The 20099-nt window shown below is 35.7% G+C and overlaps 1 pseudogene; it reads right to left on the bottom strand.

The window, feature by feature from the left end:
• Nucleotides 1-12665: 12665 nt before the first annotated feature.
• LOC139042610 (vigilin pseudogene) lies at nucleotides 12666-16441 on the bottom strand (annotated as a pseudogene).
• Nucleotides 16442-20099: the final 3658 nt, after the last annotated feature.

Genomic DNA, 20099 nt, shown 5'->3' with positions numbered 1-20099 from the left:
ATACAGCTACATAGCAAAAGAACAGTCCAATTAAAAGAACACGTAGGAGACAGAAATGGCATTTTTCCAAAGAAGACGCACAGATGTCCAACAGGTACATGAAAAGATGCTTAACATCAGTAATCATCAGGGAAGTGCATATCAAAACCACAATGAGATATCATCTCACACGTGTTAGAATGGCTATAATCAAAAAGACAAGAAATAAGTGTTGGTAAGGATGCAGAGATAAGAGAACCCTTGTGCGTGTTACTGGGTTGTAAATTGGTGAAATCACTATGGAAAACAGTATGGAAGTTCTTCAAAAAATTAAATACAACTACCATATGATCTACCAATTCCACTTCTGGGTATTTATCAGAAGAAAACAAGAACACTAACTTAAAAAACATGTGCCCCCTGGGGCCGGTCCAGTGGCATAGTGGTTAAGTTCACGCGCTTCACAACGATGGCCCAAGGTTCGTGTGTTCAGATCCCAGCTGCAGACCTACATACCACTCATGAAGCCATGCTGTGATGGTGTCACACATACAAAACAGAGGAAGATTGGCACAGATGTTAGCTCAGAGACAATCTTCTTCACCCAAAATAATATGTATATATGTGCACCCCCACGTTCATTATAGTATTATTTACAATAGCCAAGATATGGAAACAACCTAAGTGTCCCTTGATGGATGAATGGATAAGGAAATCATGGTATATAATTAAATGGAATATTATTCAGCCCTAGAAAAGAATGAAATCTTGCCATTTTTGAGAACATGGATAAATCTTGAGGGCATTATGTAAGTGAAATAATTCAGACAGAGGAAGACAAATATCATATGATCTCTCTTGTACATGGAATCTGAAAAATAAAAACAAAACAAAACCAAGCTCATAGATACAGAGAACTCATTGGTGATTGCAAGAGGTGGGAGGTTAGAGAAATGGTGAAGACTGTCAGAAAAATTAATAATAATAATAAACTATCAAAGAGGAGAACTGCTATATACTCACAAAGCTGAAGGAAAAGTGTGATGATGTGGTAAAAATCTGAAGTTAGTTCACTTAATAAACTTGATTACAAATGTCATAAATAATTAAATTAAAAAAATAATGACATGTGGTTTGTGGCCACGATATGGACAACACAGCTATAAACAGTAGAGGAAATACCAGCCTGGCACACAAGCATTTTTGGCATCTCTACTTTATTTCCATAGGATAAGTGACTTCAGTGAAGAATTTCTTAGTCACAATGTATTGATATGAAACAATGTCTTTGATCCACTCTTAAGCGAGCAAAGTAGGTCACAAAGTAAAAAGAAAAAAAAAAAACAAAAACAGTGCACAATTCAGTGGTTTTAGTATATTCATAAAGTGGTGCAAAAATCACCACAATCTAGTCCCAGATCATTTTCATCACCCCAAAAACAAACCCATTAGCTGTCAATTCCTATTCCCTTCTAATCCTAACCTTAGCCAACCAAAAATCTACTTTATTTTTTATCTCTACATATTTGTCTATTCTGCTCATCTCATATAAATACAATCTTACAATATGTGGTCTTTTGTGTTTGAATTTTTTTCAATTAGCCTACTATTTCAAGGTTCATCCATCCTGTAAGATATATCAGTATATCTTTCCTATTCATTGTCAAGTGTTCATTATGTGGATATACCACAATTTTGTTTATCCACAGGTCAATTTAAGTACATTTGGGTTGTTTGTGGTTTTGGGCTATTCTGAATAATGCTCTCAGGAACACGCAGGTACAAGATTTTATGTGAACATTTGTGCTCAATTCTCCTGAGTATATGTGTAAGAATGAAATTTCTGGGTCTCTATTTATCTTTTGCAGGAATTTCTGAACTGTTTCTCATGGTGAGTACATCATTTTCTACTCTGATTTGCGAGGTATAATCATTCCAACCTCTCCACATCCTTGTCAACACTTGTTATTGTCTTTTTTATTATAGCTATTCTACTGGGTGTGAATGGTGCCCTTTACTTTATTTATTTTCATTTCTCTGATGACTACTGATGCTAAGCATATTTTCATAGCTTATTGAACTTTTTCATATCATCTTGGGAGGAATGTCTATTCAAATAAATTTCACAGCATGTAATTGAGTTATTTGTCTTGTTTAATGTTAAGTTGTAAGAGTTCTTTATATATTCTAGATACAATCACTCACCACATATATGATTTTCAAATATTTCCTTCCAGTTCACTTTTTTATTATTGAGGTGTACTCGATACATAACATTACATTAGTTTTAGGCATACAACATAAGAATTCCATATTTGTATACATTGCAAAACGATCACTACAATAGGTCTAGTCAACATCAGCACCTTGAATAGATTTTTTCTTTTGATGAGAAATTTTCAGATCTACTCTCTAAGCAACTTTGAAATATGCGATAGGGGATTAATAACTATAGTCACCATGCTGTACATTACTTCCGCATTACTTATTTATTTTATAACTGGAAGCTTGTGCCTTTCGACCACCATTATCCATTTCTCCTACCTCCCACCCCCCTGCCTGTGGCAGCCACCAATCTCTCCTATGTATCTGTGAGCTTCAATTTTCTGTTTTTGTTTTTTTAGATTCTACATATAAAAGAGATCATACATCATTTGTTGTTCGTTGTCTAAATTATGTCACTTACATGTTGCCCTTCAAGTTCAGCCGTGTTGCCACAAGTGTCAAGATTTCATTGTTTTTTTATGGCCAAATACTATTCAAGTGTATATATATTCCACAATTTCTCTATCCACACAGCCATTGATGGACACGTAGGTTGTTTCCATATCTTGGCTATTGTAAACAATGCTGCAATGAACATGGGGTCCATACATCTTTTTCAGTTAGTGTTTCTGTTTTCTTCAGATAAATATCTAGAAGTGGAATTGCTGGATTGTATGGCAGTTTTATTTTTTTAATTCTTTGAGGAAACTCCATACCATTTTCCATAGTGGCAGCACAAATTTACATTCCCACCAACAGTGCACAAGAGTTCTTTTCTCCACATTCTCACCAACACTTGCTATCCCTTATCATTTTGAAAATAGCCATTCTAACAAGTGTGAGATGATATCTCATTGTGGGTTTGATTTGCATTCCCTAATGATTAGTGATGTTCAGCATCTTTTCATGTGTTTGTTGGCCATCTGCATGTCTTCTTTGGAAAAATGTGTATTCAGATATTCTTGGTAGTTTTTAGTCAGCTTGTTTATGTTTTTGCTACTGAGTTGTATAAGTTCTTTATATATTTTGGATATCAGTTCCTTATCAGATATATGATTTGCAAATATTTTCTTCCATTAATTAGCAAGCAAAAGAAAATAAAATTCTTTTCATTTTGTGCATAGTTTGTTGTGCAAAAGCTTTTCAGTTTAATGTAACCCCACTTGTTTATTTTTGTTTTTGTTGACCAATTTAGTTTCTTATTTTTATTTTTACTTTGAGGAAGATTAGCCCTGAGCTAATATCTGCCCGCCCCATCCTCCTCTTTCTTGTTGAGGAAGACTGGCCCTGAGCTAACATCCATGCCCACCTTCCTCTACTTTACATGTGGGACACCCACCACAGCATGACTTGACAAGCAGTGCGTAGATTCACACCTGGGATCTTAACCAGTGAACCCCGAGCCACTGAAGTGGAATGTCTGAAATTAACTGCTGTGCCACCGGGCTGGCCTCAACCAATTTACTTTCTTGATGGTAGCCTTTGAAACAAAAAATGTTTAATTTTGATATGTCCAGTTCATCTATCTTTGTTTATTTCTTCTGCTTTTTGTACCATACATAACTAACCATGACCTAATCCAAGGTTACAAAGATTCACTCATATTTTTTCCAATAATTTTATAGTTTCGGATCTTCTCATTAGCTCTTTGATTCTTTTTGATTGAATTCTGGTGTAGGCTGTGAAGTAGAAGTCTAACTGCATTCCTTTGTATGTGGATATTAAGTTTTCCCAGCACCATTTCTTGTAAAGACTATTCATTCCCCAATTGAATTATCTTGGCACTCTTATCTAATATCAATTGACTATGTATGAGTTAACTTTGTTCATTTTTTTCTACTGCTTTTCTATTCTATATTTTGTTAACTTCCACTCTGGTCTTTATTATGGCCTTCATTCTGCTATCTGCTATCCTGACTTCAGTTTTCACTTTTCTTTCTTGTTTCTTATGGTGGAAATTTAAAGTATTTATTTGAGATCTTCATTTTCAGTATAGACATTATAGCTATAAAATTTCCTCCTAGCATTGCTTTAGCTGCATTCTCTGAGTTGTGGTATGTTGTGCTTTATTTTCATTAATCTCGAAGCATTTCCCTGGAGAATGTTCCATGTGCACTTGAAAGGAATGTGTATTTTGATGCTGCTCAGTGGAGATATTCATAGATGTCTGTTAAGTCCAGTTGGTTTAGACTTTTGTTTAGGTCTTCTATTCTGTTGTTGATCTTCTGCCTAGATTTTTAATCCATTGTCCGAAGTTGGGCATAGAATTTTCCATAGTTATTGTTGAATCGTCTGTTTCTCTCTGCAAGACTATCATTTACTGCTTCATGTATTTAGGGACTCTATTGTTAGGTGCTCATGTGTTTAGAAGTCTTATCTTTTCCTGATAGATTGGATCTTTTTTATAAAATGTCCTTCTTTGTCTCTAGTAACATTGTTTTCTCTTCAAGTGTTTCTTTCTGATATTATTATAACCACTCTAAATCTCTTTAAGTCATTTTTGTGGCGTATCCTTGTCTATGCTTTATTTTTATACTGTTAATGTCTTTGAATGTAAAGTGTGTCTCTCTCTGAAACAACGTATAGCTAGATAATGCTTTTTGTATCCATTTCTCTAGTGTCTGCCTTTTGATTGAAATTTTGAGTCTCTTTGCATTTAATACCATTTTTAAGGTAGAATTTAAATCTGCCAAATTGCTATTTTTGTTTATCATGTGTCTATTTTTTCCTCTATTCCTCCATTATTGCCTACTTTTCTGTTTAATGGATATTTTGTAGAATGCAATTTTAATTCTTTTTTCTCCGTATGTTTTTGCAATATTTTCCTTGTTCTTGCCTCCAAGGACTGGAAAGAGTATTGTTAGTTAATACAATATAGCTCAGATTAATTCCAACCTAATTTCAATACTATACAAAAATTTGGGTCTGATAGAGCTGTTTTCCATCCCCATCCATGGCAGCATTATTTTTGTACAAATTTTATCTTTGTGTATAAGACCTTTAAAGAAAGCTGTGATTAATCTTTTATACAGCTGTCTTTTCAATGATATGGAATAAGAAAAGGAGTTAGACACAATATTAAATTTATACTGTATTTTGTAGTTCCCTATGTCTTTAATCTTACTGGTGCACTTTATTTCTTTATGTGGATTTTCATTAATCTCTAGTGTCCATTTCATCTTAAAGCGTTCATTTTAATATTACTTGTAGGTCAGATCTACTAGCAACACATTCTATTTTTCTTTACAGAGAAATGTCTTAATTTCTTCTCAGATTTGGAATAGTTTTTCTGGATATAGATTTTGTGGTTGATAGATTTTTTCCCAGCACTTTGAGTATATCATTGTACTGCCTTCTACCTCAGTGGTTCCTGGTGAGCAACAAGTTTTTAATCTTATCAATGATCTCTTATACATGATAAGTTGCTTTTTTCTTGTTACATTCAAGATTTTCTCTTGGATCTTTAGTTTGGCAGTTTGACTATGATGTATGTAGATGTGGATCTCTTTGAGTTTATCCTTTTAAAATTTGTTGAACTTCTTGCAACTACAGATTACACTTTTTTCATCAAACTGGCATGTTTTTGACGATAATTTCTTCAAACACTTCTTCTACAACTTTCTTTCCTCTCCTTCTGGAACTCCTACTTTGCACATGTCATTATACTGGATAGTGCCTCATGGGTCTGTGAGGCTATTTTTCCTCATTCTTTCATTCTCTTTGCTATTTAGATTGGATTACCTAAAGTGATCTGTCTTCATGTTTCCTTATTCTATCTTTCTACCAGTTCAAATCTGCTGTATAGCCCATCTAGTGAAATTTTCATTTTAGTTAGTCTTCTGTGCAACTCCAGAATTTCTATCAGGTCCTTTTGTTATAATTTATATCTCTATTGATAATCTTCATTTGATGAGACATTGTTTTCATACTTTCCTTTAATTATTCACATCTGGTTTCTATTGGCTCTTTGTTTTTTAGTTGCTGGGTGATAGTGATTATAAAATATAATATATAATTATAGTTGCTGATTTAAACTCTTTGTCTAGTAAGGCGAACATCTGCGCTTCCTCAGAGTCACTTTATATTGACTATCTTATTTTCTTTGTATAGGTCTTACTTTCCTGTTTCTTTCCATGTCTCATGATTTTGTTGAAAACTGGACATTTGAAGTAATATAAGTGACACTTATGGAAATCAGATTCTACTCCTTCCAAGGTTTGTTGTTGTTGTTCTTATGAGTGAGCAAAAGAAGATACAACTCTATAGAAGAAAATGGACAAAAGCTATGACGTGATCATTTATTTTTCTGCTCACTAGTGGACAGACCAATGTTGATATCTTTCAGCTCATAATAGACAATTTCTCTATCCTACTCAGCACTCGTGGTATTCTAGCATTACACTATGAGTCCTCACTTGTAGGTAGGCAGCTTTAGTTATACTCCCTAAGCGTTCTTAATTTAAAGTTAGAAGAGGATCTAAAAAATGATCTATGCTCCATTTCTCTCCAAGAAAAGTCCAAGAAGAAAGGATACAAGTCATTAGAACTCTCTTGTAAACATACTGGTCAATAGACTGATGATAGCAGTAAGGAGTAGTGTCCTTATCAATAAAATGATATCAACAGGATGTCCTTGATTTCACATAGCTAATGGTAAACAATCCCAGAATTTACAGATTCCTGAGGACTTGATTCTTAGAAAATAATATGTAAGCTATCTAACTACCTGAGTATATAATGCAGATGGCTTATAACCTAAAATGCTCTGGGCTGTGTGTGGTCATTGTAAACCATATTTGCAGCCCTTATATTCGAACTTAAGCCAAAGAACACGTCTATTGTTGGAAGAAAGTATCTCATGAATTTATCTCAATGTCTCAGACTTCTTGCTGTTTTGATGGGCCTGTTGATTGCTTGTATCCTTGAAACTACTAGTAAAGCTTCATATTGCATAAACTTGCTTATTCAAGTGAGATTGGTTTGGCAGTGTTGTCCTGTGAGTTATCTCAAGGACCAGGAATGGAAGTAAAAGGACAAATTTTGAATTAATTTTGCTTGTCCATTATCTCTTGAGTGGAAAATAATCAATTACTTACAATGTGAACTTCAAAGATATCTCATAAGGGAGCCTTGCTGTTCTCACTTGGCCCTTGATGAAGCATGTCAAACTTGTTCAAAAATAAAGGAAAAGCAGAATTATTGGTTTTCATAAAGTCCTTTGGGGCTCAGGATCCAGTGGCATCAACATCATCACCAGTTCAGGAAATTTTTAGCTGTGATTCTCAAGATAAAACAAATTGGAAATAGAATAAATTCTTTCTAGAGATTTAGCTGACCTAAGCTTTTCCTCTGCATGTGACAATGGAAAAAGTCATAGAACTAAATATACCTGCTCAGAGGAGAGAGTGAAGGCTATACCACTAAACTGAGACTATATTCCTCCAGTCTGATGGGCCAATGATGTTGGGCTCAAAGTGAAGAAGAAAGTTTGTATGAGGAAAGTTGTTCAAATTAGCCTCGGGCTACCACCACTGCAAGTGTATGAACTGAACCAGAAGTAAAAAAATGCCTCAAATAGCAATTTCTGAGGGAGTACACAGTTTGCTAAGGTAAATATTTTTCCTCACAGTGTGGTGGTTTTATGATAGCAAAGTTATTATCACACTTAATCATGGAAAAGCTAGAACCAAGATTTTCTTTTTCTACTTTCTGTCACTTAGGTCTTATTGAGCACCTGTTATAGACATGAGCATTATTAACTACTAATCTTGGAAAATAATATAGGATTTCACTCATGCTTTCTTCTATAGCTTTCATATTTGATTCTATCTTCTACTTAAAGTTTCTACAATTATTTGGAATAAGGAAAAGGTTGTTTCATCTTTTTCCATATGACTTTTCACACATCCACGCTATGGTGTGTTGAATGGCAACTCTCTTCCCCAATAAGACATGCTCTTGTGCTCACCCCTGGAATTTGTGAGTAAGATCTTACTTGGGAGAAAAGTCTTTGCATATATAATAGAGGATCACAGGAAGAAATTATCCTCAATTGCCTGAGTGTGCCTTAAATTGAATGACCAGTGTCTGTATAAGAAAAAAGGAAATAGGAGACAGACACATACAAGGGAAAGGGAATGTGAAGATGGAGACAGAGATTGGAGTGATGGGTCTAAAAGCCAAGACACCAGAAGGATTGCCAACCATCACCAAAAGCTGGAAAAGGCAAGGAATAGGTGGTCTCCTAGAGCATTTTGAGGGAATATAGGCTTCTCAACACATCGATTTCAGCCTTCGAGCTCTGAAACGGTGAGAGAATAAATTTCTTCTATTTTAGGCCACGAAGTTTGTGGTACTCTTTTACAGTAGCCCTAGCAAACCAATACACAAGCCTTCACTATTTAACACACCCTTTATGCTTTTTCAGATACTAAATTTCTATGACCTATTGAGCCTGCTTTGAGGTTGTCTATTCTATTGCCTTGCCTTATGTATTTATATGGTAAAAAATCACAATATTTTAATAATTGAGTCTGTATAATTAGTGTTTAATATCAGGTAGGTCTGTGGATTCTTGAATATTTTCCTTTAGCAGGGCTTTCTTAGCTAATCATATCTTTTCTTTGAAAATTTATAATCAACTTGTCAAGACACAGGGAAAAAAAGAAATTATAGTATTTTTATTAAGATTGCCTTAAATGCATACTGCCTAATTTCTTTCTATTTTTTCAAATCTTCATTGATATTTTTCAAGAGTGTTTTCTAACCTTAATTATGTAAGTTTTGGTCATTTCTTGTTAAGTTTACGCCTATTTTACTTATCTATATTTATTTATTACAAGTAAGGTTTACTATCCAATATTGTCTACTTTATATTGCTTCTAATAAAAAGCCATTCACTTTTGTATTTTGATTTTATGTTCTGCTCACCTGTAAAATTATTTTATTGTGTATCATAGTTTTCCATTGAATATTTGATGTTTTCATATATAGAATTACATCACCTGCCAATACAGATACTTTAGTATCTCCCTTTCTAGTCATTAGCTACAAATTGCATTCACATTCCTATTATTTTGGCTGATAACTGCAATACAACACAATCTTAAAGGTTATTGTAGAAAGTGGTCATTTTTTATTCCAAATTTTAACAGGAAAACTTCTAGTGTAGAATCATCACTTATATAGTATGTCAGTACCAGTGTGCGTGTGCAATGTTAGCAAATTAACCACCAGTTACTATTCAGTTAATGGTTTTATAAAATAACAATAGGTATTTAATTTGTAGCATGTTTTATCTTACTCTATGGATAGTACATGATTTTTCTCTTTATCTCGTATCTCTATCAATATGATGCATTATGCCAATGGAATAATTATATAAAAATTATTTCCTAATTATTAAAAACAGATATTCGTGGAATACACACCTCATTCACTCAGGATAAGCTTTTTAATACTGCTGGAATCTGCTAGTACTTTATTTTAAGTATGGCATCAATGTTCATAAAAAAGATTGGTCTCAAGATTTTTCATGCAATTTTGGGTGGTATGTTGCATTAATATCATACTAATTCTTTAGAGAATTTAGAAGTTTTCCCTCGTTTTCTTTTCTGTGAAATAGTTTAAGTAGACTTAATTAGGTAATTAGATTTAAGTCAAAATCTCAGTGGCTTAACACAATCGATGTTTACATCTAAACTGAAAGTATGTGCAAATACACGGAATCATAAATGCTAATAATCATCAGAAGAGTGGGAATTTTGAAAAATTCATCATAATAAACGATGCCAAAATTAATTTGAAAATATAAATAGATTTTAACAATTTAGAAAAATAAATGTAGAAAAAACCATATCAATAGACTAAGGGACCATGAGAGAGAAAACACAGAAGTTCCCCAAAGAATGTACATGACCTAGACGGACTCAGAGAGTTCATTCTATGAATGCTTAAAGAGTAAATAATCCGATTGTACTTAAGTTATTTCAGAGCATAGAAAAGGAGAAAGAAACTTCCAAATTTAACTTTAAAGTGTGTTTAATTTTTGAGCTTTTATTTTTCTTTGGAAATTTTATCATGGGAGAAGATTTTCTTTGAATATGTGTTTATAACGTTGATTTTGTTCTTATTGTTATTGTCTTTATACAATTTACTACTGAAATATATTAATATTCTGTTTAATCTCATTGCAGATACTCTGATGGTTTTGTTGAATAACATAGCTAAATATAATTCAAAATGAAATATAGAATAGGGAATTATTTTCATAGCCCTGGAGTAAATTTAATTAGTGCATCACTCTAAATAGTGTACAATAGTAATAAACTCTAAATTGTGATCCAGTGTTTCTAGTGAGCAATGGTTGATATTGAGGATAGGGCTCATGAGGGTCAAACAGAAATAACTAGTATGCTGCTAGCAACATTTCTCAAGCATGGATAATCATATCTCAGGTTCGTGTGAAGCATAATAATTAAGCTTAATGGGTTAGGACAAAAAGATAGGTAATATGCCTATAATCATGAAAGACATTGACTCAGTGGCATAAAATCAATATTATGCTAAAATAATACCCACCAGGCCAGGTTGTTAGCACTAGCTGTTGGTGAAGGTGTGGACCATCAGGAACTCATATACTTCTTGTGGAAGTGAAGAAACTTCGGTAATGCTTATTTAAGTTGAATGCATATATTTGAACTCAGAAGTGTGTGTGCACTACCTTCACCCAAGCATCCTTCCTCCCCAAACCGCTATCCAGCCCCACCTCTGCAGGAAGAACAGCCTGGCATGATGAAGTAGGCGATGGTATAAGAATTTGCATATTATCTTGTAAATCCTCTAATTCTAAATGCTATGATAAAAGCAAATCAAAATTAAGAGATATTAAATGCTGGATGACACTAGGCATTTGTTTGCGGTGTTTTGGAAAGGCATTGTGCAGGTAGAGGGAAACCTGAGATGATTTAAAAGAAAGTGAGCCACTCCTTAAGATCTGGTCAAAATCCTTGATACTAAACATCTGTCTCCATATTCCCTCTTTTGATATCCCTCACATCCCATACAAGATGTTTCTTAGATCAATTCATCTAACTATTGCTGCACCAGACCCAGAGATAGAGCATTTGTAGGCAAAAAGTTAACTGGAGAGTCATCTTGAGATGAACAACTATTAGGGAATGAACACAACAGAATTGGGTAGAGGGAGTTTAGTTCTGATGCAGTCACAACAAAGAACTCAGCCTACTTTTTGGTGAGCTCCAGATTTGAGATGATCATGGATAATTGTCTTGAAAGGTGGGAAGGAAGCTGGGTTGACTAGTCATTGGATGGAGGCTGCCCCTGGGAAGGACACATGACCTTGCACAAAGTGGCTCACTAGAGATGAGGAAAATGCTGGGGGTGGGTAGATGTAGATGCCAGACATCAGCTGATTACATCAGCATCAGGTTGAGTGGTGAGTGTGTTAGTTTTTCAGGGGGGATCTTATTGGGGAACCACATCATCCACTAAAATAAGACTTGGCATCATGACCTTAAGATTTTACCGGACCTGGGAGATTACTGAAAAGAAGATGAAAACACAGTCTGTTTTGGGTTTGACATTTTTTCCCTAAAGTAGTCTTCTGAAGGGTATGCCTAGGAATGAAAAATTATGGGAGTCTCACTCCCCCAATTGGCAGTTAGAAACATTGTCTGAAAAACCAAAGCAATTCTAGGTAGTTTGATATTCTTTACATTCCTTGGTCTTTTTTGTCTCCTCTAACATCACTGCCATGCTACTTTGGATATGCAATCGCTCCAACAGAACACTCAGCACGTAATCGTGCTGTCCAAAGCTTATTTTTATCACTATTCTATAAGCCAGGTTAGATGAACATTTTAACTGTTGTCGAAGAAACTGGTTCAACTCTACAAAAGAGAAGACGGGAAGTAATGCAAATAATAACACATGAAAAAAGAGTAAAAATAGCACAATCTGTTTTAGTTTTTGCAAAGTCAAAATTTATGCCTTGGGATGATGACACAGATGTAATCTCCTTGCCATATTGTTGACTTCTCATAAGGAAAGATAAATGAATAATGACTTGCTAAGCAGACCATGAAATTTAGGAAGTATGTGGTATTTGTTTAATATTTTAATGAACTACATTTAAAATAATGGAAACTCTGTTTCATAAAAGAAATATCAGAAACAGCTTCTGAGTGGAAATTAGACTCTGTGTTAGTAATTACTGCAAACACACAGAATTGAGCACCTTATCTTTATTATAACATAGCCTGCAGAATTTAAAGAGGAATGCACTGGAGACAACAGTGTAAGAAATGTGCCAATGATCAAGAAGCTATGTCAGTTTAGAACAAATTTTGATGGGATGTTTAAGCTTGCTGGAACAATTTCGCTTTTTTTGTCGTTGTTGTTCATTCTTGTTTGCATCTCCAAGAGTGAGTCTTAGGACCCACTTGATTCCCCAAGCTGGGAAAATCTTCAGACATGTTTATGTCTGGGATAATTTCAGTTGTGTTTGCAGTACGGGGAAGATCTTTTACTACAAAATCCTTGGATGGAGTATAGGATAAATTGCACAGAGAGATCTTCTTCATAGGCTCCTGTTGAGACTCGTGCTTTTTGATAACAGCCAGATGTTTCTCAAGATTGAGGATATGAGCAGTGGCTTTTGTGACATTATTAGGGAGTCCAGTCACAGTGACAACATTTAGATTTTGGGATCGTCTTGAAGAGAAATGGATATCTACTTGGAACTGATTCATGATTTTGTGAATGGTTTTTCCATGGAATCCAATAACCTGGCCATGAACACGATGGTTTACTGGGATTTGCTTAGTAACCCTTTTTTTTCAAATTTATGCACCAGTTTCATGATTGTATTCTGGGCAGCGATGGTGTTATTTTCATATCCAGTGATGGTGATTTGGTCTTGTGTCTCATCACTTCCTTTACGTGGAAAATGAATAGCAACCTTATGCTTCAAGCAAATCTGAGTAATAACTACCCCTTTGTGACCAATGATCTTAGGGTGATATTTGGGGTCTACTGTGAACTTGAGTTTAAAATTTCTTAATGCTCGATCTTTTACTTCATTTTGTAAAGCCTTGACAAGTTCTTGTAACCTAGCTTTGGCTTGCTCCACGTTTGCAGCAAGGCCAGTGATAAAAAGGATATCAGATGCCAATCCAGGTGTTGACATGTGTATATTAACTTCAAACCTATCCATTATCTTTCGTATCTCTCTTCTTTTCTGACCAATGATATAATGATGAGGGTCAAAGGGCACATCTAGTGCAGCAGTGACAGGAATTAAAGCCTCAAGGGCTTCCATGGCTGCTGCACACTCTTCCTTTTGGCCAGAGATAAGTATGGTGTCACATTTCCTTGGGGAAATAGAAGCAGCTTCCGTAGTGCTCTTTTCCCTAACTTCTTCCTCATTTTTCTGAATGGTTGGATCCATATTAGTAACTGAGTTCTCTTTATCTGGGAATTTGATTTGGACATTATAATCTCTAGTAATTTGTTGGATTCGAGAACACATTTGTCCCATGATAAAATGATGGAACTTCTGGGGAATAATACATTCTGTTGTGACTTGACTATCCAAGCCCCCAGTAATCTCCTGAATGTGCTTTTTGGCGGCTTCCACACAAGGCTTTGCTCCTTTGATTGTGACTTTGCTTCTCTGTTTTCCTGAATATGAAAAGTTAATACTAACACCACCATACTCCTCAGTTATCTCGCGAAAAACCGGGCCTCTTCTCAGGAAAAAATGATGGTGGTCAACAGGATTTATCAGTATGTCCTCCTCTACAATGTTATCTAGATTTGTAATTAGTGCCGCTAGTCCCTTTTGCGCATCTTTGACAGCCTTCTCTGTTCCTTTAATAGTTAACAATTCTTGATCCTCGTCCTCAGGGATAGGGAAAATGATGTGCGCTCCAGTCTCATTACAGACTTTGGAAACATTGCCACCATTTTTATTCATGAGGAATTTGTGATACTGTGGTTTGACGTGGAGAATTACAGTATGACTCTTGGTTTGCTCTTCTTCTGCTAGTTGTAGCAGTTTTGTCTTGGCCTTTTCAACACTTTGGGCAGGGCCCCTAATAATGACTCTTTGAAGGCCTGAGTCCATTTTTGGAAAGTGGATGTGGATCCTTCCACATTCTTGCATGATTGCACCAATCAAACAGTCTTTAGAATCGGTAAGAGACTTGTATAGATTGGAAGGAATAGAAATTTCTACCTCTGAACTATTGGTTATATGTTTCTGAGTTGGAAGAATCCAGTTAGAAGCTACTTCACAGTTTGCAGGTTTTCCACTGATGACAATATCTTCTGAGTAGCCACTTGCCGATGGAGGATTACTTTTGGTGTTGCTTGCTGCACAGATTGTTTTTATGTTTGCACCTCCTTCTCCATTGACATTTCTGTGAGGCTTTTTAAAGTTGGGAATAGTTACGGAATAGCTACTCTCTACAATGTCTGCCACCACATTCTCCAAATATTGTGTGCATTTTTCTATTTCATGTTTTGGCCCTCTAAGTTGGACTGTGTCACTTTTTTGTGCTTGGTCAGGAAAATGAATCATCACCTCTGGGAATTTCTTCTGGATGTCATGGATCCGCTCACCTTTCCACCCAATGATTGCAGGGTGAAATCTTTGCTCAATGATTAAATCCTTGCTGTGCTCATTTTCTAAATGACCAGCAAGTTCAAGAAGTTCTCTCTTGGCTTGTTGGACTCCCTGAGATTCCCCCTCAATTCTAATCAATTTATTCTTTACATTTTTAGGTGACATTAGCACAGAAACATTATTCCTCTCTTTAATTTGCTTTATGATGGCATCATTCTTCCCTATCAGATGTTTGTGAAACTTACAGTCAACATTGATTTCTGCATAATCCATCCTGTTAATTAGATCTTTGACTATGACCTCAATTTGTTCTTGAGCACAATTCACATCTTCTTTTGGTCCTTTTATTGTAATTTGATCTCCTTCAGTAAATTCTATGTGAACTTTTGGCATGCTGTGTGTGATTTCAGATATATTACAACCTTTCTTACCAATAAGAAATCTGTGAAGCCAGGAAGGTACAAAGATCGAGGAAACAGTGTAAAGTTCGGTCTTCGAACTGGCTTTGGAAAATGCCTTCCCTGAGCTTCCAGGCTCACCTTGCTCTGTCACAGAAGCTGACATGCTCTCTACGGGTAAGATCTCTATTGAAATTCCACTTCTTTGCAAGGTCTCCTGCACAGAATTTCTCTTGGGACCTATGGTACACTTGTGCTGAAATTTCATCTCTGCATTGATGGGTGTGTTTTTCTTTTTAGTGCTGTCAAAAATCTCCTTTACACAAGCCTGAGCCTCATTAAGCTGCTGCTTTTTTTCAGTAAAGCCTACTTGTGTCTGATTGACACTAGGTGGTGGAACATGGATGTGTGCCTCTGTTTCTGGTATAATTTTGTCAAAAGTTTTACTGGATGGTCCAGGAGTGGAAGGAAAAAATGCTTTTTTCTCATCTAACTTCTCTACAGCACATTTGTCTTGATCAGTAGACATACCTAGGACTTCATGTAAATCCTTCTTCATGACCTCTTTGATGCCCACAGTATTAATCCAGTTGCTGTGGTTATCTGGGCATAAGTTCTGGATGTAGGTTGCATCTTTTTCTTCTAAGTCTTGCATTTCTCCTCCAGTCTTGCCTGTAACAAAGCACGGCTGTTCTTCGGGAATGGACACTGCAGTTAAACCTCGATCCTGAAACCATGTAAAAATCTCCTTCTGAGCTTTCATGACAGTTTCTGTTTCACCAGAGACTATAATGTAGAGGCCCTGGTCTTCGACAAAAATTAATTCTACATTGGCACCAGTCTTTTGCATGATATCTAGGTAGAATTTTCCTCGTCTATCTTTACCAAGCTGATTCACATACTCGTTCTCCTCCAGAGGCACATGAAAGACTTGAGTGATGACTGAGGTTGTGATAGGCTGACTATTATTACTCAAGCATGCAGCAGGTTCCTGAGCATTTTCCAACCAATTTGTTTTCTCTAAGAGTTGACTGAATTTACCTTTGTAGGTTGGAGTGCCAATATGTTCTTCTGAATTTAAAGCAGTAACATAATTGCCTTTTTGAATGGACCTACTTTGGTGCTCAGTCAAATTTTCTTTGGAGCTCATTGTTGATTTTTAACTGCATTCAATTTAGATATGTTGCAGCTAAATGCTCAGAAGCCAGAAAATTCTTGTAGCTGTCTTTTTTCATATTACTGTGTGTGAAAAATAAACATTTTAAAGATGTAATTTCCTTCCAAGTTCATCCCTAAACTCAAGTCAATAAAAAATAAAATCTTATTATTTACACAATTTGACAAAAATGTGCAAGTTTTATCTATTCGACTCTGATGAAAGTACCAAGATGTCTTAAATTATAGAGACTGTGAAGAAACAGCCACCGTTTTGCTAAACAACAGAAAGAAATCATTTAATTTCGCTTATCAGAATCATCAACAACCCTCATTTTTCTAAGTGAATGTCATCATTTTTTTGACTCTTATTGCTGTTAACTTCATATTACTTTTGGAAAAATATAATTCTCTCATCTTCAATGATACCACATTTTCCAGGGCTCCCTAATTTTCTTAACAGCTTTGTAGAAGAATAATTTATATACTATAAAACTCATACACTTATGCATATAATTTAATGATTTTTAGTTAATTTACAGTGCCGTGGAACTCTCACAACAACCTACTCATGGAACAGTTCCATCACCCCAATGAGATCCTTCATGCTCATTTGCAGGTAACTCTGTTTCCACACGCACATCCAGGCAAACACTAATTTATTCATTTTTCACCATATAATTGCCTTTTCTAGACATTTTATAAAAATGCTCTTATATAGTGCATTGGACCTCTTGCACCTTGATCCTTTGCCTTAGCATGATGTTTTTGAGGCTCCCAAACATTATCGCTTGTATTAGTAGTATAATCCTTTTTATGGATGAATAATGTTTCAGATCTATTTACTTTTATCTTAATAACTCTTCTGAGTCCATCTCGTTCCTGGCTCCAAAACCTTCAATGGGATTCTCCATATTGAAATGTTATAGGGTGCTCTTTTGGACTCTTTTCTTTGTCTATCTTTTTCCATATGTGATGTAAATTAGATTCATAACATTGACTATATTTGGTAGACTGATGTTCCTCAAATATGATACCCCAGCCCTGAGCTGCAATGTGTATAGGCATAAGCCTGCTCAGTATCACCACTGGAATAGATAATAGCCCTTTCAAATTTAATACATCGAGTGGACTTTTGATTTTGTTCTCAGTCTTTTTCCTTCTGGAATATTCTGAAACTCAGAAAATGGTACCTGGCTTTCCTCCTGTTGCTCAGACCAAGTATGCGGTGTCATCTTTGACTTCTCATTTTCTCTCACATTATACATGCATAGTAATAACATTCTTGTTAATCTGAGTGTGACCTTTTCTCATCATTTCAAACCTATAATTCCTAGTCTGAGTCAGCATGTCAGTACTGTGACAAGCATTAAAATGCTATACCACTCCTACTTTTGCCCCCTTGTGGCCTATTCTCCACAAAGCATCCAAATATTAGATGATGTCAGCATCTTGGTGGCATAAGATATTCCTCATTTTCGTCCCCCCTTTTTAACAATCAATTATATATCTACCTATGAACAAAAGCACCATTTTTGGAGTTGTGGGATTCAGCACAATACACCAAAACACCCAGGAGGAGTCTCACCCACCTGTGCATCTGGTAAGAGGTGGACAGACCTCAGTTTCGGCTGTGGAACTAGCAGAGCCAAAAACCTCCCCCACCCCCCTTGCCACAGTCAGGAGAAAACCTGGAGAGCACTGACCTGGGCAGATATCCATGAATGAAAGAGAATTTGCAGGTATTCAGGCTTCCCAAGTAGGAGATTCCAGCATGCCACTGGAGAAAAAAATAATATGCGTTTGGTCACAATGGAGATGGTAACAGGAACTTTCCTAGTGCCATACTCCTCCTCCAACAAGGCAACACTGCAAAGGGATGAAATATCTGGTGGTGGAGACCTCTCTGCAAGAAAAAAAGAGAGCAGTGAGAGAGTGAGTGCCTGGCTACTGCAGTAGAGTGGGAGGCTTTTAGAGAATTCTTTTTCTCTCCAGCAGGACTCAGAATAGTGAAGGGAGATCTCCATAATTAGGAGAAAAGAGGATATCCAGAAAGAGGCAGACAATGTCAAATGGCATTAAAACAATATGGTTCCTGCGGACTGTACTCAAATCTTCAAGAGGAAGTCCACCCAGGAACTTTTAGGAGTATCTCATCTGAGGAGATTCCCCACAAGTCTGCAGGTACCCTCAATGCTGTGAATGCTAAACCCACATCTGCCTCTACTCTATGGCCAGCTCCTTGTACATGATCCCAAATGCAGTGGCAAAAGCAAGTCCAGTAATCAGAGTGCTATCAGAAATACAGATGAGGATTGTGGACAAAGGAGAAAGCACAAATTTGAGCTATAGCACTACCTTCTGGAAAACAAGAGAGGTTTCCAGTAGCCAGCCTGGTGGATGGTAAGAACCAATGAATTCTGCCACAAGAGCAGCATGAAGAGTGGAGCAGGTATACTCATACAAAAGGAGAAAAAAATCCATGTATAACAGCATCGACAAAGAGTATACTCCATCTGAAGGAAACCACTGAAGATTTTAAGGTTTCTCCTACTTCAGATATGAAAGTAGCAATGCAAAACTACAAGAATCATAATAAATAAAGGAAACATATCATCAGTAAGGATAACAATAATTCTCAAATAACTGAGCTCAATGGCACAGGGTTTTGCAATTTAGGTGATATAGAATTCAAAATAGTTGTTTTGAAGAAACTCAACGAGCTACAAGAAAACTCAGAAAGACAATTCAATGGAGTTATAAAATAGATACATGAACAAAATATTTATCAAAAATATGGAAATCATAAAAACAGACAGAAATTCTGGAGCTGAAGACATCAATGAATTAAATTAAAAAATGCAATAAAAATCATCCATTGCAGAGTAGAGCAAATGGAAGGCAGAATCAGTGAGCTAGAGAACAGGAATTTTGAAACAACTCAGTCAGAGCAGGGCAACAAAAATAACAAAAAAAGAGTAAAAAAAGCCTATGCAATTCATGCATTCCAACAAGAGAACATATATTAGAATAAGCAAGATTGCAGAAAGAGAAAAGAGGGAGAAGAGGGCAACAATTTTAGTTTTTCATTACCTGAAACATTCAGAGGTCTGTATTTAAAATACAGTGTTCTCTATTAAACAAAACCTAGGAACTATCAGGACACTGGAACATAGCTTATTTATATTGGATTTTAAGAGCATAGGAAAGGCCTCCCCTCTAAATAAAGTTCAGGATACATTACAAATTTAGATATTCTGGCTCCTCCCTGCAATACAATTGTCCAAAAAGTTCAAAAAGATTTTCTTTGATATGCTGTCAAAGCAAATAGACCAACTGTTACTGAGAATTAATAGATACTTTCAGAAAAATAAAAAAAAATTACAGTACAATATGAATGTCCAAGCAGAGATGAATGTACATCATCAATAGAATTTCTAGGTAGAATTTGAATTATTTAATAGTTTATTTACTCTCAAATTCAACAGTCTTTTTTTTAATATTCTGCTTTGACTGTAAACCTGTTGAGATGTAAAAATATAAAAGTGTTTTATGTTTCTAACAATGGACTTTGGCACTAAAAATAAAAGATGAATACAGAAACACACTTACACATATACACGTGAAATACCCTCAGAAAGTCTTGCAAATAT

The sequence above is a fragment of the Equus asinus genome, chromosome X (genome assembly GCF_041296235.1).
Source record: "Equus asinus isolate D_3611 breed Donkey chromosome X, EquAss-T2T_v2, whole genome shotgun sequence".
NCBI classification, from domain to species: Eukaryota; Metazoa; Chordata; class Mammalia; order Perissodactyla; family Equidae; genus Equus; species Equus asinus.
Note: the sequence above shows the minus strand (reverse complement) of the source record. Positions and strands in the feature narration are given on the sequence as shown.